This window comes from Hyperoodon ampullatus (genome assembly GCF_949752795.1).
Source record: "Hyperoodon ampullatus genome assembly, chromosome: 10".
In the NCBI taxonomy this organism is placed as follows: Eukaryota; Metazoa; Chordata; class Mammalia; order Artiodactyla; family Ziphiidae; genus Hyperoodon; species Hyperoodon ampullatus.
In genome coordinates this window covers 91,183,969-91,208,552 of record NC_136923.1, presented here as the reverse complement: position 1 = coordinate 91,208,552, position 24,584 = coordinate 91,183,969, and positions in this window count along the sequence as shown.

Sequence of the window (24,584 nt, the reverse complement as noted above, 5' to 3'; positions counted from 1 at the left end):
ACACAATCCTTGTTTTTGAAATAACCCCTGTCTTTAGCGAGTTCCCTTGGGGCTTGGCTTTGCCCAATAAATTCATCTTCATTTTGTTCTTCGGAACACTTATTACAAGCCCAAATGACCCATAACTGATAATATATTTTATAAAGCACCTGGCTCTTGCTCCTGGTTCTGTTACCTTAGGAATAAATTGACACGATTTTCTTACTGACTTTAGCTGGCTGGTCATATAAAGAGGTCATCAGGCCTGCCCTTTGCTTGTAAGCCCTTTGAGATACCAAACCTCTATTAGAACCCGTTTCTCTTATTTTTTTGTGTGTCAAGTTTATAATTGTAAAATACTCATCAAAAAGTAAAGTTTAAACATGGAAAGTTTTACTTAACACTGTAGCAGTCAAAGCAATGAATTAGGAGTTAAGAGTTAGTGATTTTCCTCTCACATTTTCCAGTGATTAGCTATATGACTAGCTGGGTGACCCTGAGGAAATCATAATGGGATAATTTTCCTTATTAATGAAACCAGACAGTGAAATTAGATAATATCTTTTTAGTCTTTAGTTTTCAATAAACCCCCTTTCCCTGTACTCTTAACACCACCGCTTTCCACCAAAGATTTGAAAGGTATAAAACTATAGTGGGAAATGCAAACTTTGATATGTTCCTTTGTTAAGAATGAAAACCTTGGGGCTTCCCTGGTGGCGCAGTGGTTGCGAGTCCGCCTGCCTATGCAGAGGACGCGGGTTCGTGCCCCCGTCCGGGAGGATCCCACGTGCCGCGGAGCGGCTGGGCCCGTGAGCCATGGCCGCTGGGCCTGCGCATCCGGAGCCTGTGCTCCGCAACGGGAAAGGCCACAACAGTGAGAGGCCACCGTACTGCAAAAAAAAAAAAAAAAAAAAAAAAAAGAATGAAAACCTTCTCACTTTCAAGTTTGTTGAACCTTTCGGAAAGGAGTTGATTGGTTTCACATGTGCAAGTTTACATTTTGGATTTTACATTTCAGAGCACCAGAAGTTGACCTGAGAATTAAAACTTATTAGAAGATTCCTTTCTCTACTGGTGACTTTTTGAATGATCTCAAGAATGCTTGCATGATTATGGTCACTAAGGATCCTTCTAACTCTATGTTTCTTTGTAACTGTATTAATATCACTCCTACTCAACCTGCACACTGACACTATTTACCTTCACATGTTCTCCAAATCCTTGCTACTCAAAGTATGACTGTAGACCAGCAGCATCACCTGGGAGCATGTTAGGACTATAGACCTACTGAATCAGAAACTGAAGTTTAACAAGGTCCTCAGGTTATTCGTATGCATGTTAATGTTTGAGATGTACAGCTCTAAATCATGGAGATGGTTGAAAGTTCCTCTGTCTTAAAATCTCAGTGTTCTGTTTATTGTGGTGCTACCTGAATCAAAATTTATTGGTATACTAGAAACTCAGATCCTTGAGCTTAATTCCTCCGTTAAAACAGAGTATGTGTGGTAGGGGAGAGGGGCTGTAGCCTTATTTTCAACACGTCCTAGGATGCTAGTTTCTCAAGATGGCGCAGGCCCACAGCAAAATTCGGGCTTTGATGCATTAGGAATTAATTGACTCAAGTTGCATATAGAGAGGCATATCCAAGAAAGTGCAATTGTGGAGGTAAGCTGTGTGCGAGAGGGGCAATAACATGATCCAATGCTTTGCAGCTAAGATTAGAGCTGAAGAACCATTCAAAATTTATGTGGCACTTAAAAGCCATTATCACTCCTCCCCTCATGTCATAAAACGTTGGGTTGTTTATCAACTAACCTTGTAGGACATTATTATGTTCCCTCTCTTGTGATCCACAAGGTGCATTCTGACTCCTCTGCTTAATGAGGAAAGAACAGTGGGAAAACTGCTCTTTAGCAAAGGGGTCCTTTCTTGGTGTTCTCCCGCATCCAGTTCCAGATTAGACTTTCTTTTCCTTTTTATCATCACTTTGTCTGATACTCAGTCTCTCCTTGGTGCTCCTGAGCCCTGAACCAAGCTGCTGGGCGTCCGGTGCTTGTTTTTTCTCTCCTACTTCTCATCTTCCTTCACTCTTAAAACCTGTTCTTCATTATCTCTCAAAGTGTGTCATGTTAAATGACTCAAGGGTCTCTCTTCTCTGGAATATCTGAAGTTTAGCAACAAAATCCTGTCTTTCTCCAAGTAATTGTCTCTGCTAGAGTCCTTCAAACATCAGTACAGGTGAGTGAAGGAGACAACATTGAAAGAGGATGAGAGCAGCAGTCTGTTCCAAATGCCTCTAAAACTCTTTGCCTGGACATTACCCCTTTGTACTCCGTCCGTGGGTCTGATCTAGTCACAGAGAGGATGGGAAGCTTACTTCATGAAAGCTACACTGGAAGGTTTTAGAAGTGTAAGAAATGCTACGTTTAGATTGAAGATGGTCACTGTAGGACAGTGGACTTGTGTCCTTGGACCACACTTAGTATCAGAACACTAAGGGTATTAAGCAGAATTGGAGGTGGACCTTGATGGGGAAGTTGGTCTCCTAGGAAGCTGGTGGATGAGGCTGAGAAGCAGTTCAGAGGCCCGTGGAATGGACTCTGCTCTCCCTCTGACCGCTGCTGAGGTTAGCTTGAGGTGAGTGTTCATTCCATTTATGACCTAGAAACGGTTGGTGTGTGCTTCTTTATGTTTTCTTCCTTCGTCCACACCAGGACAAGGGCTCCTGTATCTGGCGAAACCCTTTCTTGTGTGGGCAGTGCATTAACCTGTGCCACTCCTTGGTAGAGACTCTGGGGTTCATGGAAACAGGTTGTATCTGCCTCTGCTCCTTGTGGCCGTGTTGCCTCCAATAAGTTTGTAACCTTGGGTAGATTAATTGGGATCTTAATCTAATCTTACAGTGAAGCTGTGTTGTGACTTCCGCCTGCCTTCCTGTGGCCCATCTGAAGTGCTGAAGTCTTTAGTCTTGAAAGAGAACTCTTTAGCCATGTGTGTGGTAAATTTCCAAAATGTCCACATAGTTAAAAGATAATTGATGTTTATGGAGCATTTATACTATGTTGAATAATATCTGAATTATTCGACACACATACCATATGAAGCAAGTGCTACCTTTCCTATGTTACAGTGGAAGAAACCGAGAGAGATTAAAAACCTTGCTTAGAATCACTGAGCATGGTGAGATTGTTTTACTCAGCCATATTGTTTCACTCCAAAGTTCTGGCCCTAAACCTCATATGCTTTGTCTGTTGGTGTACTAGTTCCATTAACACATGACAACAAAAATTCTTAGTCCACATTATTTCAGCTCTCTCCAGCGTCCGTCCTCGTTCAGTTCTTCACCTGCTCTTCTCTGGACATTTCTATAGGTATGAAAAATTATCAAGTAGGTGGTTTATGCCATTAGGAACCCTCTCCTTGCTTGTTCTTGTTTTTATTTTTGTAAGCAGTTACATCCTTATCCAAGGCTAATAAAATTAATGTAGTTTATTTTAACTGGTTATTTGGCTTGTGGACTACTTGACTATTTTTATTGGATGCATTTCTTAATAAACAGATAATAAGGAAAAAGGATCTACATTCTCCATGCAAGAAATATTTGAGTTTCTACTTTTTTTGGTAAGGCCTGGTTTTGGGAGGTATGGGGCATGCGTTGTTCAGTCCAAAGTTCTGTGACCAGGTGTGATGGTTAATTTTATGTGTCAACTTGAATGGGCCACAGGGTATGTGGCCCCTGTGTCTGAGAGGGTGTTTTTGCATGACATTAACATTTGAATCAGTAAACTGAATAAAGCAATAGCACTCCCTAATGTGGGTGGGCCTCTCCCAGTCAACTGAAGACCTGCTGCCTGACTGCTTTGAGCTGTGACCTCAGTCTTTTCCTGCCTTTGGATTCAACCTGAAAACTGAAACATTGGCTCTTCTTGGGTCTCCAGCAGATCTTGGGACTTCTCAGCCCCCATAATCACACGAGCCAGTTTCTTATAATGAATTTCTTTGTGTGTGTGTGTGTGTGTGTGTGTGTGTGTGTGTGTGTGTATTTATACAGGTATACCTCAGAGATATTGCAGGCTCAGTTATAGACTCTTGCAATAAAGCAAATGTTGCAATAAAGTGAGTCACATGAATTTTTTGGTTTCCCAGTGCATATAAAAGTTATGTTTACACTATACTATAGTCTGTTAAGTGTGCAAAAGTATTGTGTCTAAAAAACCAGTACATACCTTAATTCAAAAATACTTTTTTGCTAAAAAATGCTAGCCATCATCTCAGCCTTCAGTGAGTCATAATCTTTTTGCTGGGGGAGGGTTTGAAATATTGCAAGAATTACCAAACTGTAACACAGAGACACAAAGTGAGCAAATGCTGTTGGAAAAATGACACTGGTAGATGCAAAACATAGTAAAGCAAAGTGCAATACAATGAGGTATGCCTATATATATATATATATATATATATATATATATATATATATATGTATTCTGTTGATTCTGTTTCTCTGGAGAACACTTGTTAATACACCATGTGATACCAAACATACCTTTCAAACACATCTTTCTTTTGTGTCCCCCAGTTCTACTGAGAAATAATTGACATACATCACTGTACTATAAGTTTGTACAGCATGATTGTTTGATTTACATATATTGTGAAATGATTACCACAAAAGGTTCAGCTAACATCTGTCGTCCCATAGAGATACAATAAAACGAAAAGAAAAAATATTTATCCTTGTGATGAAAACTCTTAGGATGTACTCTCTTAACTTTCCTATATACCACACAGCAGTGTTAACTATAGTCATCATGTGTACATTACATCCAAGTGCTTATTTATCTTATAACTGGAAGGTTGTACTTTTGACTGCTTTCCTCCAATCCACACGCCCCCCACTGTAACTGCAAATCTGATTTTTTTTCTATGAATTTAGTGTTTTTGTCTTTTTTTGTTTTTCTTTTTATGGGAAGTGTCTGCACTTGGAAGATAGATTGGATGAATTCCAATAGGCTTTGTTTAATGAATCCTATAGATATAAGTCATTGAATAAATCAGTCTGAGGAAAAGTACAATATCAATAACAATTGGCCAGACTTCAGTCAGTACATTGGACAAAAACCTCTTCATGGGGATTTTCTGTGAGAGTTGTGACAAGTCTGAAAATGGAAGACAGTATTTCCATTGTCTTCTGAGCTTCAAAAGGAAGGAAGACGTTAAATGCCAACTGCCAGGCCCCAGAGGAACCATCACTGTTGACTAATAACTGCATGGCCAAATCTTCTCTGGGTTGGGAAGGATTATTTCACAGCCTCTGACTGTGACTGTGGTGGACTTTCTCTATAAGAAATACAGAAAAGGAAATGCTGTATCTCTTATGCGTCGGGAGATTGATTTTTCTAATCAATTAGGCCCTTCTGTCTCAGAATCTTCAATCCCATTCTAATATTTTTTTAATTGAATGGAATTCATGTAAGATAATATTAACCGTTTTAAAGTAAACAAGGCAGTAGCATTTAGTGCTTTCACAATGTAGTGCAGCCATCACCTCTGTCTAGTTCTGAGCATTTTCTTCACCCCAAAAGGAAATCCCCTACCCCTTAAATAATTGCTCCTTGTTCCTTCCTCCCTCCCAAATCCTATAAACTTTGTGGATTTACCTATTCTAATATGATTTTAAAATAAGACTCTTTTTACAAGGAAAAGCAAACAGAATTCAAGTAACATAATTGAAGGAGTTAATTCAACTTATGGGTTGTTTCATTATTTGTTGTGCATGCTTGTAGAATTCTTGGATAAAGGACTAACACCATATATGAATTCAGCACTCTTCCCATTATGGCAAGGTGTGAGCTTGCGAGAATATTTCAACAACCCCTGGTGAGACAGGCAGGCTTCAGTTGGAGCAACTCCGTCAAGTTCTCCCAGGATGAAAACACAAGGAGCAATGGCCTTTTGGCACCCTCTTTGGCCACACTTTGGCTACCAGACAAGTCGGCACTCTGCACACAATCTTTAGCATGGATCCGGCTGCTTTCCTGCCCTTCGGCTTTTGATGAGTACAGAACCGAGAAAGCTGATAGTGGCTTCCGTGTGATGGCTGATTTCTGTATCTGACAGATACTTCCCACAGTCTTTTTTTCTCCTTAGCCATCAGATTCCATAGCTGAGTTTTGGTTTACTGTCTGTGTGTCTCTCTTTTCTCAATTTTAAATATTCTATTCAAAGCAATCAGACATTTGACCATATAAAGTCACAGGTCTTTGAATATATATGGATGCTTGAATATGATGAAGTCATTGCTCTATTTTCCAAGTTGAGGTCACTGGGAATAGATGAAGAATATCCTTTTATTTGCCTTATTTCACTCCCTAAGTGTTAGGTGCAATTTTTGTAGAATAAGAGGAAGAGGTTGTTGGAGGTAGGAAGTGCCCACTCTAGAAAACTGTTTCTTGAAGGTTAGGGAGGGAAGACAGTGTTCTTCACAGGCCTGTGGGATGGCCGTTTAAGATGGACTTTGTAACTCTTGATCCTCTCTACAGATTTATGTACATGAAAATCATCCACCTCACAGTGGGGAAGAGAGGCTCCTGCCTTGTAGGGCTGTGTGTGTTGTACACTCTACATCTCAAGAGTGTGCTTTTCACATAGAGAACATGTCAGTGGATTTAAAAACCACTAAAAGTATTTATAGTCAATTCCTTAAGCAATTGAAATCTCCCTCCTTGTCATTTCTATCTGGTCATTTCTATTTGGTTCTGCTCTCTGCAAAGAGTACGGCAAATGGTTCTTCTCCATTGCCAGTCTTTCAGACAAAGGAAGATGGAAATCATGTCCTCTAAGGTTTTCTACCAGTGTAGTCTGACCAGTGAGGATGACAAAAGGATCGCTTCCCTCACTGCTCTTCTATTAGGGCCACTCATGGTGGCATAGCTTTATATTAGTTACATCAGGTGTTGACTCCCTGTAACTTAAAAAATCATTTTTTAATGTGTATTGATGATAATATTCCTGGCTTTTCCATGGTGTTTTACAGTTTACAAAGTATTTTCATACATTTCATTTGCTATCAACAATAATTCTGAGTCAAGAAGTGTGGATGTTATTGTATGCATCTTATCAAACAGGAAACTAAGAGAACTCAGATGGCTTGGCCAGTATCAGCAGTACATCCAGTGCTAAAAGAACACAGGCTTTCTGAGCCTCTGACATTTTTTTGAATCATCAAGTTATCTTGGGAAATGATTGTCCAAGTTAGGTCCCCTCAACTTCTACTTGTTCATTTGATTTTCTGAAGTTAAATAAATCTTACTAGGTTTTAATAACAATAATTTTGTAAGGGGATAACACCAAGGAAACAGTCTATATTTTCCAGAATCTGCCTTAAAATTTACTTGAGGGAAAAAAATTTTTGTCTGTCTCTAGTCTTCTTTATACTATTTCCTGAGATTGCAAGGTTGTAACAAAGATAGTACACTACATCTATGAGTCCTTTTCTTTTCTTTTCTCTGGGCACTGGAACTTATTCAAATAACCAATATACTCATTTTCATTTCCTTCTTTTGTGGTTTCATTTCTTCCCATTGAGGTTTGTTCCACCTTTCTGAGTTTAAAAGTATAATCTGCATTAAAAGGCACTAGCTGTGATTCACCTCTCACCAAATGCCTTGTATACCTTGTGAAATGCCTTGTGAATTCTGCCTTGTAGAATTTCACTTTTGTTTCTCTCCTTTTTCCCTACCTTCCAATCCCTCTCACCATACTTCCACCATCACATTCATGGCTTTTCATGTAGCATGTATTTTCTTCCCATACAGTATATAATTATAACCCTTAACTACATTCAAATGTGACAATGTACAAAGTACATTATGACAAAAACCTTATGTACATAGGAAAAAGTCACAGCTTTAAGGATTTTAAGGTGGTTTTAGGATTATTATAGGACTGCACTGTTCTGTTATTAGATGAAACACTAGAGAAATTGGGAGTGTTCTAAGTCTCATTTTAAAAATAATTCACTTGATGAATTTGGGAAAAAATTGAATACAAAACGTTATCTGAGAAGATAAAAGATCATTTGTGCAAAAATATCTATTTGCTATATTTGGAGACTGAACTTAGATCTTGGAGAACAAAAGGATATAATTTCAGGCATTTGGATTTAAACTCTGGGTTCTAAAAGGAGAGGAGCATTTTGTTATATTCTTACCTGGGCTGACAAATAATTTAGGGGAAAATGTAAAGTCCTCAGAAAATGGTGACTGCTTTTGAGTTAAGGGAAGATATTTTGCAAATGTCCCAACCAAAAATTGAGGACACTAAATTTTACATAACTAAATGACTGCATATCAACAATCTGCATCCAACAGTGGTTCCATAAAACACCTTGACTGAGTTCTCATGTAGAATATCGCATTCCTTTTAGATTAGCCTGAGTAGTTTTTTGCTTAATGTTTTGTTTAATGTGGCTGATAATTGGTGGAAAGATTGTAAAATCGAAGTATATACCATTTGAAAGTTGTCTTTTATTGTAAATATACTTTATTACATGTATATTTACAAGGTAGGTGCAGTTTGATTAATCAACTTAAATACTTCACTTATACCCTAGAGAAATCAGAGCACATGTGGAAACAGGGCTTCAATCTGTGCCCTTTTTCATAGTTAAGGCAAATGTGTTCTAACACTGTAATGGATTTAATTCTCTTGAAGTATTTGTGTCATGCATCTCTACTCAGAGCTTATAACAGACTTGACATCTCTATTAAGAAAGGAAGTCAAAATGCAGCAAATTGAAAACAAATGATAATAGTGAAGAAAAATAGGCCATCTTTGAGTTCGTATTTTAAAAATATCCTTATCAGACAAATTTGGAGAATACTGTGGTACAATTCTTGAAGGTTTGTTGGCCGTCTTTGCTGCCGTCACCCCAGGGAAAGAACAGAGCCTCTTAATAAGACAAGCAGGGAAGGAGGATGGCGTGCAGGCACCCCCGTAAGCAGCGAACAGCCTTGATGATCATGTGTACAGCATTCACTCTGAATTTTGCTTGACGAACACATGTAATATGTATTTTTTCTCTCAGATTTTTTTTTTTTTTTTTGCCGTACGCGGGCCTCTCACTGTTGTGGCCTCTCCCGTTGCGGAGCACAGGCTCCGGACGCGCAGGCTCAGCGGCCATGGCTCACGGGCCCAGCCGCTCCGCGGTATGTGGGATCTTCCCGGACCGGGGCACGAACCCATGTCCCCTGCATCGGCAGGCGGACTCTCAACCACTGCGCCACCAGGGAAGCCCAGAACTTTGTATTTTTTTTTAGGAGAAAAGTCAGAATGCCACAGTGATGTGAAGAGAGAAGAAAAACACAATCTAAATAAACCCCCCTAATTCTGGGGAAGCCGTTGTCCATTCATCTCCACTTAGACATCTTGACCAGCTCACACATCTCTGCTTCTTCCCCATTCTATTAATGACTCAAGTTTCCTCCTGCCCTTCCGTCTCCCTCACCCCCTGCTTCAGATGGCTATTGATTCCTTTCTCCATAAGGCATCCAAGCGCTATCCCAATAGGACTTAACTAATTCGATGTGGAATCTGAGCAGGCGTGCTTCAGGAACTTCCCTATCCATGTCCCTTGCTACCTGTGGTCCCGCTCTCCCACCTTTGCTCCAAATTTGTATTTCCAGGAGCTCATAGGCCATTCTGCAGTCTGTTTCTGCTCCCTCACCCCTCTATCGCTGCAACTCCTGCCACACTGTTCATTTCAAATGACACTTGGAAGCCAGTTTGCTGGAGTGTGCAATAAGTTGAATTGCCACCGCTTCCTGCTGTTCGTGTGATAGATGGTACCATGAAATGGATGTGATGTGGTTATTAGGCTGTGATTCAGTTCATACTGAGCTGTATTGATTGGTGTTGGTTCAGTGCTTGCTACACATTTTATCAATTGACCTTCGAGATTGTATCCTGCCTTTGCTTCTTTTACCTCGAATTCTACTTTATCTCCAGTTTTGTGACTCCTAATTTTCCTTTGGTTGATTTCTCCAAGTATTTCTTTAGTTTTCTATGACCTAGAAAAGCTTTTCTAATGAAACCATATTTTCCCCTCACCATGCTTATTTACTTATTTATTTATTTAGCCGGGTTGGCCTCCGGTATTCTGGCCTATCACTTCTGTCTTTTGAGTTTCCAAGTTCTAAAATCTTTCTGACTTTGCACAAAGAAGAACTTTTCCAGAACTTGCCAGTCCCTCACACTGGCTGTCAGAGCTCAGCAGAGGATGCTTTGCTTGCATCCATCTGTAGCTGATAACACGGCTCCCAGTTAGGAAGGGAGGGAGGGAGGGAGGACTGAAAGCTCTAGTTGCCATTATTCTCCATAACAGGCAGTTGGTGCTGCCTAAGCAATGCTTCCTTTCCATTTTCAAAGCCCTTCCTTCCTTCCCTTAGAACATTCTGGAAAGTTCCTTTTCTTCAAATGTGTATATAAAACTAGACAAACAAAGGTAGACATGGAAAGTAGGAACTTTGGCTGCGGAGTAGGGAAGGGAGGACATGAAAAAAAGGGGGTAGAGGGTGGAAAATGGAAAAGGAGAAAACACAGGGAAAATAGCAAGAGAAGAGGAAGGGACAAAGTTACTTGAGAAGGTAGAGAACAGAGACAGATGTGCTTCCTGTGTAGGAGGCTTGACGGATTTGTTTTAGGAATGGATATATATATATATATATATATATATATATATATATATATAAAAAGAAGGTAATGGGGTGAGAGTGAAGGTGAAGAGGGGAGGGGCTGGCAAAGTAAATACTGGAAAAGTTAGATTAACATATTTTTATAGATCGTAAACCCATCAGGGAAAGTAAACGTTTAATACATTGCTGAGTACCTTGTCAAATACCCTATAATTAATAATAATTACAGACATTATTGTAAAAACTCACAGGAGAATCTGTGTACCTTGAGCAACAGTGTTGTGACACTGAATTACCTTTGATCAGGAATTTTCCAAGACTTTGATTCTTAGGTTTATTGCTTTTTATTTCCCATAGCAGCAGGAGTTAAATAAAATGTATGACCATTTGTTTCCTTGGACATGAAGCAGACATTGTTTGACCATTTTGTTTGAAAGAACTTGAAATTTTTTTTTTTTTTTTGCAGTACGCGGGCCTCTCACTGTTGTGGCCTCTCCCGTTGCGGAGCACAGGCTCCGGACGCGCAGGCTCAGTGTCCATGGCTCACAGGCCTAGCCGCTCTGCGGCATGTGGGATCTTCCCGGACCGGGGCACGAACCCGTGTCCCCTGCATCGGCAGGCGGACTCACAACCACTGCGCCACCAGGGAGGCCCGAGAACTTGAAATTTTTAATGGTGGTTTTTGTTTACCAAGAGCCATGTTGGTTGTGCAAAGTAATTGCCCCAAATGGAACTAATGCATCTTTTGAAGTTCCACATCTTCTTCTCAGAAATTAATTTCCGAGTCAAAATAACTGAGTACCAACCTCAACAGAATGGGCAAGGAGTGCATGTCATGAAACTGAAGGTTGTTCTTTTTGTAAGGAAGCACTTCTAATTAAGACTGAAAGTAGTCCAGGAAAAAGGCAGTGTGTCTTGTGTCTCTATCACAATACCACTCATGCACAGAGCTTTTATTTTTCAATGACCAGCCCTACTTCATGTGTAAAAACGTATATAAGTTTATATTCCTTCATAATGTCCCTGTGAAGTGGTTGTTGAGAGAGTCCCTATTTTATTAATTGAGAGACCTTTAACCTCCTGTCTCACTGAGTGTTCCATATCAAGAGATCCACATGGGGAGTTGGGACATCGTTGGATGTCACAGTATTTTCTAATGTGTTTTGGGGATTGGGGGAATCCTTGGGCTCTGCCGGCCGAGAACACCTTCTCAGTACACCCATGCTTGGGACAGCTGTGGTTAGGGCTACTACAAGGACCTTTCTTGACCTGGACCCTTGACCAGCTACCCATTTGGCACTCTTCTTCATACCATGGGCATGAAGGAGAGGATTCATTCTATATCCTTCTTGCAATTAACACCTCATGGAAAGAATGGGGTGGCACCAACTTCCTTCCTGTTCCCCCAAGTTTGGTTACAACTACACTCACTTATTGTATACTTTTGTCAATTTGAAGAACTTTTTTCATGCCTTTTAAGCCATTCTTTTTTAGTACTGGCCATAATGACCATAATGACCTCTTTTGCCCTTGAAACTGCAGACAAACAACCTTTCTTAATGTTTGGGAACATGGATGTCACACTGTTTTCCCCCCAGTTTTATTGAGATATAATTGACATATAACATTATATTAGTCTGATGTGTACAGCATAATGATTTGATATATACTGCAAATGCCACATTGTTGAACTTGACAATTTGTCATCATATCTCGTTTGTGGAGAGCTGAGGCTTAGCAAAAAATAGTTTAGGGCATCTAGGCTGTGCCTTCTTATGCAAAAGCCCCCTGGAAAGGACCTGATCATTGAAGAACTACGCTCTGGGAAGGTATCCACAGATTTACCACAGCACTCAAAGAGGAATTTCAAACTTACAAGAGTGACTTGTTTTCACTCAATCTGGGGAGTGGGCATTTGGGGGTGTGGGCTACTGGGGAGGGGTTAGAGGATATTCATGAATAAGGCCCACCAGGTTTTTCCTTCCTTAAACTGCCACTACATGTCCAATAACTAGAGTCAGCCCTGCTAAGTAACACATGGGATAGCAGCTCAACACTTACCTCCACTGTCTTCATTCAAACTTTGTGAGGACTTACAAGTGAACCAAAAGACTTCCTGAAGGTCACTCTTTATTTTAATCACAAGAAAGTTAATCTTGATGGAACTAGACCACCACATGGGTTGTTTCTTGCCTTTATAACCAAAGTCCTCAGGTTCATGTGCGAGCAAAGGATTAAGAAATGTCATACAGACCAGAGAGTGCTACGTTCTCAAATTGTAGCTTTTTATTTCACTTACATTTTCTCATTGGTCACTGCAGTGGTTAAAATGGAATTTGATCAGAGTTATTTTGCAATAATGAGGGAATACTGGTGAAGGCCTGATTGTTGCTTGATTTGTAGTCAGTTCCACATCCCAAGATATTAGAATCCATGGAAGAAAAATACTCAAAAGATAAAGAGATTTGTATTTTTCTTTAATAGTATTGCTATTGCTCTTTTACTTCAAAATTATTTGTTGATTTTAAAATAAGTGGTAACATGATTACTAGTTAATGCATTTTTATTTCTGAGATAAATTAGTCCTTATAATGTGATGGAAGTTCTCCTAGGAGTTACACTCACTCCAAATATGATGTCACAACACTGAAATTGTGGGTTGGGATCTTACTAAGGAAGCCTTTGGATACAATTCCATAAAGAAAAGATGAGGTGATAGGCCTCTGAATTCTTTCCAGATCTATGTTCTGAGACTCAGGCCAGAACCATCTTTAGTAAATATGAGGTGGATTCAATATCTTTTGTTGAAGTCACTGTATTTTGAAATTGTATAACACATCCCATTGGTAATTGAAAATGCTGTTTGAGACAATTTCACTCCATGCCACAGCTCAAACACACTGGTAAAGGACATCTCAGTTGTTTAAAAACTATGATGCTTTCCTAGGAGTTGTGGTGGAGTTCCTCAGGCTTTCCCGTAAGAAAAATATAATAATCCTTCTCATACTGTTTTTGATTTTAAAAAATTTAAAGTAATTATCTCTATAACATAAAGTATCATGAAGACTAATTTTATGTGTAACTTGGCTGGGCCATTGTGTCCAGGTATTTGGTCAAACATTATTTTGGCTGTTTCTGTGATGGTGTTTTTTGGATGAGATTGACATTTATATTGTTGGACTTTTTGAGTGAGGCAGATTACCCTCCGTAACGTGTATGGGCCTCATGCAATCAGTTGAAGGCCTTGATAGAACTAAGACTGACCTTTTCCACCTGAGAAGGGATTCTGCCAGCAGGTTGCCTTTGGATTCAGACTGCAACCCTTTCCTGGGTCTCTACTGTACCCACCTACTCTGCGGATTTTGGACTGGCATCTCCAAGATCATCTGAGCCAATGTCTTAAAATCAGTCTTCTCTCTCTCCCCCTCCCCCAACCACATCTCATTGGTTCTCTTTCTCTGGAGAACCCTAACACGAGTATTCTTAGAGCTGAAAAGGAACTTGAAGTTATCTAATTTAATGCTCTTCTTTTTAATCATGAGGAAAAGTGACATCCAGAGAAACAAATTGACTTTCCTAAATTACCCAGCTAAGTAATTACACTTCCCACACATCATATTTATTGCATATGTAAATAAAGCAACACCCAAAGAAGCAGTTTGTAACAGAGAGAATATATGCTTATAGGTGACTGTCTAAACTTTTTAATATAAAGACTTCAGTTTTCAGTAGGTAGATTTGAGGAGCAATTAAATAGAGCTTACCACTCAGTAAAATTTGCTTGTCCATCATTAAATTTAGCCTAGTAATCAGTGGCTGTCCTTGAAGAAGAGTAAACTACTAGAAAATATTAACCCACACAAAACTCTGACCTAGTTCAGAAATGCCTTCAATAAAGTTTAAAAAACAATTTCTCCAAGTATGTATCTGGGGGAAACTGGCTCCATTTCAATTTATTCAGGATTCTTGAAGCACCTAAAAAAAAGTACGCTTTAAAATCCCATTTCAATTATCTTTAATAAGATCAACTTGTCTGATATCGATGCAACATGAGAGGCAGAGCCAAAGATACTTCCCTTTCCAGATAATTCTCTCTAAAACAGTTATAGTGCATTTTCTTTAAACCACTCCAGGTGGCGAGTCTTATTTGTCATTTTAACTTCCTTCTGACTTAGGAAGAACAAAGATATAATATCTCTTGGCTCCTAAATGCTTTCTATAATGAATATCTGATGGTAGAACCTTGCTCATAACACTATGACAAAAAGTATTTTCGTCCTCAGTGCTTTGTGAACACCTAGAGGGGTGGGATGGGGGGGTGGGTGGGAGAGGGAGCGTGGGAGGGAGATGCAAGAGGGAGGAGATATGGGGCTATATGTAAATGTATAGCTGATTCACTATGTTATAAAGCAGAAACTAACACAACATTGTAAAGCAATTATACTCCAACAAAGATGTTAAAAAAAAAGTATTTTCGTCCTAATCTCAAGGATATATTTTTGGGAGTAATTAAGAGTCTTTTTGTACATGTTTAGATTTTTTTTTACTTTTTTTTTTTTTTTTTTTTTTTTTGCGGTACACGGGCCTCTCAATGTTGTGGCCTCTCCCGTTGCGGAGCACAGGCTCCGGACGCGCAGGCTCAGCAGCCATGGCTCACGGGCCCAGCCGCTCCGCGGCATGTGGGATCTTCCCAGACCGGGGCATGAACCTGCATCTCCTGCATCGGCAGGCAGACTCTCAACCACTGCGCCACCAGGGAAGCCTACTTTTTATTTTTAAATAACTTTAGATGTACAAAAACATTGCAAAAATAGTACAAAGAATTCCCTTAAACTCTTCATCTAGATTCTCCCAAATGTTACCACATTTGCTTTATTTCTCTCTATATTGATTTCTCTTTTTATTTTTGTATATATATATATTTTGAATTGATTGAGAATAAGTTGCTGACATAAAGCTCCTTTACCCCTAAATATTTCCTAAAGCAAGGGCATTCTCTTACACAATAATGGTATAATTTTCAAAATCAGGAAATTAACCTTGATGTAGTATTTTAATCTACAGAATTTATTCAGATTTCACCAACTGTACCACAAATGTCCTTTATCATAAAATAAAAATTATCTGATTCAGAATCCAAATGATTGAGTTTTTAACTTTAATGTTTATAACAAGTCAAAAGTTAAAGGTTTGCGTGGAAATTAATAATCTACCTTCTTCTCCACTCCAATTCTGCTCCTCACAAATGCATCAGATTGAATGTGAGTGTATTTTTCAATATTGTCTGTACCCTTTCACTTATACGCATGTAAAGTATACTTATTTGTTTTTGATTTTGTGAAAACTAGGAAATTTACCACATACATTAAGATGCATCATGGCTTTTTCATTTAATTGTGGATTAGGAACATCCTTTGAGAAAAACAGATTTATGTAATTCTGTTTTGTTCGTTTTTGAAGCTCTTTTTAATTAAGGTAATATATGGATATTGTTAAAGACAAATGAAAAGGCTTATCATAAAGAACACTAGTACTTTCCTCCATCTATCTCACTTCTCATAGAAAACTACTTTCTGTTATTTTATCTATTTTATGGATTATTTCATTCCACATTATAAATAATATTCCTATACTACCATTCCTTTATCATTTTTAGTAGTATTTTATGAAATTCCTTTCTTGGTATGTGAGGATTTATCTCTCTTACACCTCTGTTCCTCACTGTATTTCCTATACCTTCTTTCTAATACAATTGTATTCCAAAATTTTGATTAAAAATATTTTTAGAGTGTACATTTTGCAATTATGAAATAGCATAATATTTCATGAAATGTTGTTTGCTGCCGAGTCACATAGTATTTTATGGTCAAGGTTTTTTCCTTCTAAAACTTCTTTCCTTGCAGTTAAAAATAGTCTCAGATTCTTTCTTTGCTTAATTTGTATGACACTAATTCTAATTCTTCTCATATTCTTCTATTCATCCAATAGCTTTTTCTCGTATCTCTAGCAGCTGCTCAATACAATTATCAGGTGAACTGTTAGATCCTACTGTTTCTCTTTTGGAGCCCTTGATCCACCTGCTCCAGACTAGACAGTAACTTTTCTAGACTTACTATACAGTGATTGTACTGGCACTTCTTTTTCCTTCATTCTAGAGATTATTTGATCCCTTTTCCCATATTGAATTTCTTTTTACCTGGGTCCTCCTCTCTCTATTGATTTATTCCCTCATTTAGTTGCTGCGTGACTTTCAATAGCTTTATGTACAGAGGTATTTTGTATACAACTTTTTTAGACCTTACATATCAGTTTATTCTGCTCTCACAGTCAATTGATTGACTAGCTATTGAACTCTGGTTGAAAATTAGTTTCCCAGTGAAATTTGAAGTCATTATTCCCTTGTATTCTGGCTTCAAATATTACTTTTGAAAATTCCAGTGCTGTTATTATTGCATATTGTTTGCAGATAATCTATATCTACTCTCCCAGGAAACCATTAGGTTTTTCTTTTTACCTCTGATGTCCTGAAAGTTCATGATTATATACCTTACTGTGGTTTTTTTTTTTTTTTAAATCATTTTTCTTAGCTCTCAGGGGCCTCTTTCTAATGTAGAAGCGTATTTTCCAGTCTGAGAAAGTTTGGTTATTATTATTTTTAATTAATCCCTCCTTTTTATCTTTTCCTGGAACTTCTATTAGTCAGATACTAAAATTTCTGGACTGATTGTCTTTTTTTTTTTTTTTTTTTTACTTTCTATCTCATATTCCACACTTCTCTCCCTTTTGTTTTATAGTTTGAAAGTTTTCCTCAATTATATTTTCAATCCTTTTAAGTGATCTGTTTCACCAGTCATCTTTATTTTCCAAGAACCGTTTTTGTTTGTCTTCTTCCCTTTCTGCTTCTGTCTTCCTCCTCCGTTTTCCTCTTCTTCCTCCTTCTCTCCCTGCCCCCTTCTTCCTCTTGATCCTTCTTCTTTTCTTCTTCTTCTAGAATTTTCTTGTTTCATGGATGCGGTGTCTTTTTGTAATCTTTCAGAGGATAATAATTTTAGTTTGTTTGTAGCTTAACATTTTGCCTGCCTTCTGAATTGTTTCTATTTCCTTAAAGTTTGTTTCTTTTGTATATTTGCTTTAGCCTGCTTTCCATATCAGAGACTTCTCTCAACTTCTGGTGATCCTTGGCTGCCTGTTCATATGAGAGAGCTGTGTGGTAGATTTTTATCAGTGTGCAGAGTTTAGTGGCTCATGGACTTCATTGTAAGGTGGTCAGGGTTTTATTTTGTTTTTTATTCTTGAGAGTCCATCAAATGTCTACTTCTGTAGATCTCTCTTGGTCACTCAGTCTTTTGATAGAGGGTTGTTCTAAATGCCTGCATTACTTACCTATTGTTGCATAAAAGAGGACCCCAAAACATACTGGTTTGCAGCAACATTTATTATCCCACAGTTTCGGTATGTCAGGAATCTGAGCGTGGCTTCCTGGCTCCTCTGTTTCAGGGTCTCTCACAGGCTGCAAACAAGGTGTCAGCTAGGGCTCTAGCTATCTCAGCTCAACTGGGGAAGGACCTGCTTCCAGGCTCAATTACAAGGTTTTTGTTAAGATTCAGTCCCTCATAGGTTGTTAGACTGAACACCTCAGCTCTTTGCTGTCTGTTGGCCTCCCTGTTTCTTGCCACTTGAGTCTCCCCATATGATGAGTTACTTCATTAAAGTACGCAGGCCAACCAGACAAGAAAGAACAGCCCAGCGAGATGAGAATGTCTTTTATAAACTAATCTTCCCTTAGTTTTGCCATATTTTATTTATTAGAAGTGAGTCACTAGGTCCAACCCACATACGAGGGAAAGCTATTACATAGAATATAAGTGTCAGGAGACAGGGATTATTTGGAACATTTTGGAAGGTTATCAACTTCAGTGCCCGAGGGGTTATTATCCAGTCTGCAGGCATTTTGGCAACTGGATAGAGGAGGGGATTGTAAGGCTTGTGTCACATTCTCAGTAAACAGATTTACTCTATTTTTGTTCTATCTAGCACCTTATCCTTGCTTTTAGTTGTGCCTGACATTTTCAAGGTGGAGCATTTCTGGTTCAGTTTCTTTGGGAAAGAGACCTTACTCCCCTATAAGAATAGGAAACAGGTAGCTTCCTTAAAGTGTGAGGCAGAAGAGGGAACCTGAGCGTTTCACTGCTTCTCAGGCATATTTAAAAAGTCAGTTTCCCTTTTCTTACCTCCAAGCTTAAACTTCCTGTTGTGTAATGCCTTATTTTCCAATTTCTGAACCTTTCAAAGGTTCTTTGACAATGAATCAGTTTGCTTCTCATTGATACTACCCTCTTGGGGCTCATAGGCTTGTGCTTCCTTTGCCCAGATTTAAGTCAACATCATTCCTGTATCCTTTTTCTATCTTTTGAAAAGTAGTTGATGTTTCTAGTTTGCTGTTGTCTCCTTCCCATTCCCTTTGTCCATGAGGATTTTTAACTTTAAAAAGTCCTACTTTTGTCATTTGGTGGGGTTTGGGAGAGGTAGTAATGAATGCATGCACAATTCTCTCTACAATTCAGTGTTAAGGAAGGGTTTCACTTTTTTTTTTTTTAATGTCATAAAATGGCACATATATCTCAAGGGAAGTCTTAGGCAGTAATCAGCAACCAAGGGTGCTGCTACTGTGCCAATATTGGTTGCTATCTAAATATTGGGAACATTGACCCTAGGCAAGATCACTTATTTCTGTAACTCTTACCTATCTTGGTACCACCATTATGATTCCCTCCCTCCCTCCCTCCCTCCCTTCCTTCCTTCCTTCTTTCTCTCTCCAGAAGAAAGTAGTGTGGACAGGGCATATCTTAGTTAATGAGCATCCACTGGAGTCTACCAAATAAAAAAAAAGTACCATGTAAGCAAAGTATTTTGTAATAGGCTTGTGGATTAGATGGAGAAATGTGAGATGGAGAGTAGTAAAGTGAGGTGATTTCAAAGATAACTCAGAAACTGAATACATTGTTAGGTCATAGAGATTGATGTCTACGTGGAGGGAGGTCTCGAATGCCACTGGGCTTCTATCTATGTATGTCCTATTCACCACATTTTTAAAATCAGGCAACTAAATCAATACTTAAAAAACATGTTTTCTTAACCTGTGGGATGCCTACTTGTATTGTAGGGGAAATCCATAATGCTGGTTTAAAGAAATGTTTTTTTGGTAGCTACCTTGGGTAATCAGGCCTGATTTACTCGAAAAAATGCAAGTACTATTCTCCTAACTACCCTCATCTTCACTCCCATTTTGCACCCTTGGAGTTTGGGTTTAAGACTCAAAATTATCTCAGTGGTTAGGAAAAGGAACTGACATTGACAAGGTAAACTATAAATGGATAAATATCAAATTTGATATTTAAGAAATTAGTTGTATAAGTATTTTTAGGTGTGTATGTATCTATATAAAAATAGTGTAGATATATTTACATATGCAGGTACTTACACACAGAATAATGCCTATCAGAAACACCTGGGAGTTCCAAATGCAATCAAAACCAAACATGAGATTCAAGATTTAAAAGCAATCCTAATTAAATGTTAGACTGCACACATAAAAGCATAAATAAGGTTCAGATTATGTGAGAATATTTTGTTATACCTGGAGTGTTATAACTGCTCTAGGAATTTAATTTTATTATAAATAGAGATTAAATAAAAAAGTAAGACTGGGAGAGTTGAGCTTGTGAACAGAGAATTTTTAGGAGACATGGAAACACTGAAAGCCATATGTACAATCTTTATATACAAGACAAATGATTTTTTTCTGTTACTCTAGATGAGAAGTGCTTCTCAGATTTTCCACTGAAGTATCCTTAATGATACTTGTCAAATTTCCTTGAGAAACTGTATTTCACTTAAAAATATTATCCAAATGTTACAGTCTACTTCATAATTTGTTTGTGTTGGTATAATGTAAAATGATAGGTTTTTTCCTTCCCTTCATATCTTCAGGAAAGAGCATTTGTGTTTATTCTGTACTATCCTGTGTTCTCTGGAGTACACAAGTATGCCTGGGTATCCATACTGCAGGTTGAAATGAGACCAATGGGCAGAAGTTCCCAGGAGTATATTTTTCACTTATTTTAAACCAAAACCCCCAATATATAAAACTTTCTTGGGATCTTCCCTGGTGGTCCAGTGGTAAAGAATCCGCCTTACAATGCAGGGGCTGTGGGTTTGATCCCTGGCCAGGGAACTAAGATCCCACATGCCACGGGGCAACTAAGCCAGTGTACCACAACTACTAAGCTCGTGCGCCTCAACTAGAGCCCACGTACTGCAAACTACAGAGCCCATGTGCTCTGGAACCCGTGCACCATAACTACAGAGCCCAGGCACCCTGGAGCCCACGCCACAACTAGAGAAGAGAAAACCTGCATGCCACAACTAGAGAGGAGTCCGCATGCAGCCATGAAGAGCCCATGTGCTGCAACGAAAGATCCTGCATGCCACAAGTAAGACCCGACGCAGCCAAAAAAAATTTTAAAAAAAATCTTAAAAAAGACCACAAAATATATGTAACTTTCTAAATATTGGCTGTGTTGTCTTGAAAATAAGAAACCAAAGCCTGAATAGCTATTTTCAGCGTTGTTTGTTTGATTTTGGATCAGTTGTAAAAGGGATTCCTGCTGTAGGTTTAGGCTGAACTGGATAATTCATGAGTTTTTTTTTTTTTTTTCTTTTTTTTTTTTTTGCGGTACGCGGGCCTCTCACTGTTGTGGTCTCTCCCGTTGCGGAGCACAGGCTCCGGACGTGCAGGCTCAGCGGCCATGGCTCACGGGCCCAGCAGCTCCGCGGCATGTGGGATCTTCCCGGACCGGGGCACGAACCCGTGTCCCCTGCATCGGCAGGCGGACTCGCTACCACTGCGCCACCAGGGAAGCCCAATTCATGAGTTTTTTGAGTCTAGTTTTAAGGTTGGAGATTACATCTGGTATCCAGGGAACGGAAAAACGATAGGAGAAACAAACTCGTAAGATACATCAATTAAATGTTAAATATTAAAATTTTGGATCAAAGGGATGAAACTTTTAGGTTAAAAACAATGGTGGAGACTTCCAGGTAGCTTGGGAAAAGTGGCTGTTACTAAATTTGAATCTCTCGACACATTCTCCAAAAGACTATACAGATTGACAAGAACAAATACAATCCACAAAACTCACAATGTCAGCCCAACCAGAAGAAAAATAACACCACCAACTCTAAATTACTTTTAAATAGAAAAATATACACCAAATGTCAGCACAACAATCAGCTTAAGCTCCTGCCACAAGCCTCTTTGGAGAGTGAGCAGTATCCTGATCCTCACCACGTCTCACTCCAGCCAAGTACATGAAAGAGAAGAGACAGGGGGACAAAATTTTTTTTTTTGATGTGGACCATTTTTTTTAACATCTTTATTGGAGTATAATTGCCTTACAATGTTGTATTAAGTTTCTCCTGTATAACAAAGTGAACCAGCTATATGTATACATAGATCTCCATATCCCCTCCCTCTTGCGTCTCTCTCCCACCCTCCCTATCCCACCCCTCTAGATGGTCACAAAGCACTGAGCTGATCCTCCTGCGCTATGCAGCTGCTTCCATGTGGACCATTTTTAAAGTCTTTATTGAATATGTTACAATATTGCTTCTGTTTTATGTTTTGGTTTTTTGGCCACTAGGCATGTTGGATCTTAGCTCCCTGACCAGGGATTGAACCCTCACCCCTGCACTGGAAGGCAAAGTCTTAACCACTGGACCGCCACGGAAGTCCCCAGAAAGACCAGAATTAAACCTGAAAATTATAAGGCCTTCTTTTAAACTCCTGGGTGAAATGAAAAATAAAAACGGAAATTAGAGAATATCTAAGAAGTAATGAGTATTAGAATATATTAGAACTTATGGTCTACATTTAAACATTTAGAGGAAACTTCATAGAACTAAACACTTTTATCTGCAAAAGTGAAAGAGTGAAAATAAAGGAATTAAATTTTCAGCTGGTGAAGTTAGGAAAAAACAACAAAGTAAATAAAAAGTCAAAGAACTAACAAAGACAAAAGCAAAAATCAGTGAGGTATAGAAAAACAGTAGATCTAAGTTCTAATAAACTTATCAAAATTGAGTTTTTGGAAAAATTAATAAATTAAAAAAAGTCACCAGCTAACTTAATCAAGAGGAAAAGGGAGAAAGAATATATATATATATATATATATATATATACACACACAAATGAAGGTATGGTAAAAGGGGGAAGTAAACATTGAAATGGAAGAATTTTTAAAAATATTGAGACTATGTTCATACTTCTAGGCCTATAAGTTGAAACCCTAGATGGATAATTTTCAAGGATAAGACAGTTTACCAAAATGGGTCTCAAAAGAAGACAGAAAGCTTAGACCAAGTTTTTACAATAAATAAAGTTATCAAGGTAGTACCCCACATAAAATTATGAGACCCAGATAGTTTCACAGTAGTTTCTACCAAACTCATGTAGTCTCAATGCTGTATAATTTGTTTCAGTTCATAGAAATTGATGGAAAGCTTCCAAAGCACGAGTATCTAAATCTAGCAAAGACAGTATACACACACACATAAAGAAATTTATAAACCAATATCACTTATGAATATTAATGCAAAATACTAAAATATTAGCAAACATAATCTAAATACCTTAGGAAAATACTGGTATAGCTGTATCGTTTAGGTATGCCATTATTTAACATCATGTACCATATTATTAGATCATGAATAGAAAAAAATCCCCCTACCCAATTTTATAACAATCTGAAAGTTGCTATTTATTACTTCCTTACTCCAAAATAGATTTACCGTATTCATATGTGTATATTGCTTAGTTTTCTTTAAAAAAATCAAACAAACTATTGAGTGGTATCATAATCCACATGTTTTTTTGCAGCCTGATTTCTTCATTCCGTGCTATATTTATGATAATCATCTATGTTCCTTTGTATAAGTCTCATTCATTCATTTTCATTGTTGTATAATCATATGTTGTATTTATATTTCACAATTATGCATTTTCTGTTGATTGGCATTTAAATTATTTCAATTTTCTTGCTATTAATATCTTTCTACTTCTTATGTACATGTGAAAGAGTTTTTACAAGGTGTATTCAAGGAGTGAATTGTTGCATTTTAGGTTAAATGAATCTTAATCTTTACTAGATATTGTCCAAATCCTCTCCAAAGTGGTAATTACAATTTTTTCTTCCACTGCAAGTGTTTGAAGGTGCAAGTTGCTAATATTCTTTCCAGAGCTTGATTTTGTCAGACTTTTAATATTTCCAATGTGATCCATTTGAAATGGAATCCCATGGTGCTTTAAATTTGCATTTTCTTACTTACTGTTAAAGTTTACTATGGTTTCAAATGTTTACTGTCATTCCTCTTTCTTTCTTTCTTTCTTGTTAATTGCTTCTTTATTTTGGCAGTATTTTTCTTTTAAGTTGTCTTTTTCTTTTTGATTTGAAAAAAATCTTTGTATATTCTAGAGACTAACCCTTTGTCAGTTATATGCAGATATCTTTCTCAGCCTATGGCATGTCCCTTTATTCTATTTAAGATATTTTTATGAGGGGTAAATGGCTAATTTTGTTGTAGTTTAATTTTCAATATTTTCCTTTGTGGTCATTATTTTGAATCATGTTGTAAAAGTTATTCCCTACCTTGAGGTCAAAAATATTCTCTATTTCCTTCTAAATGTTTTTAGTTTTGACTTTCATATTTGTGTCTTTAATGTAATTAAATGATTGAAGCATATGTATGAGATGAAGATTTAATTTTATTTATTTTTTGACATAATCAATTTTCCCAGTGAGAACTATTTATTGAATAGGCTATCCTTCCCTCATTAATTTAGAATTACTCTTATGT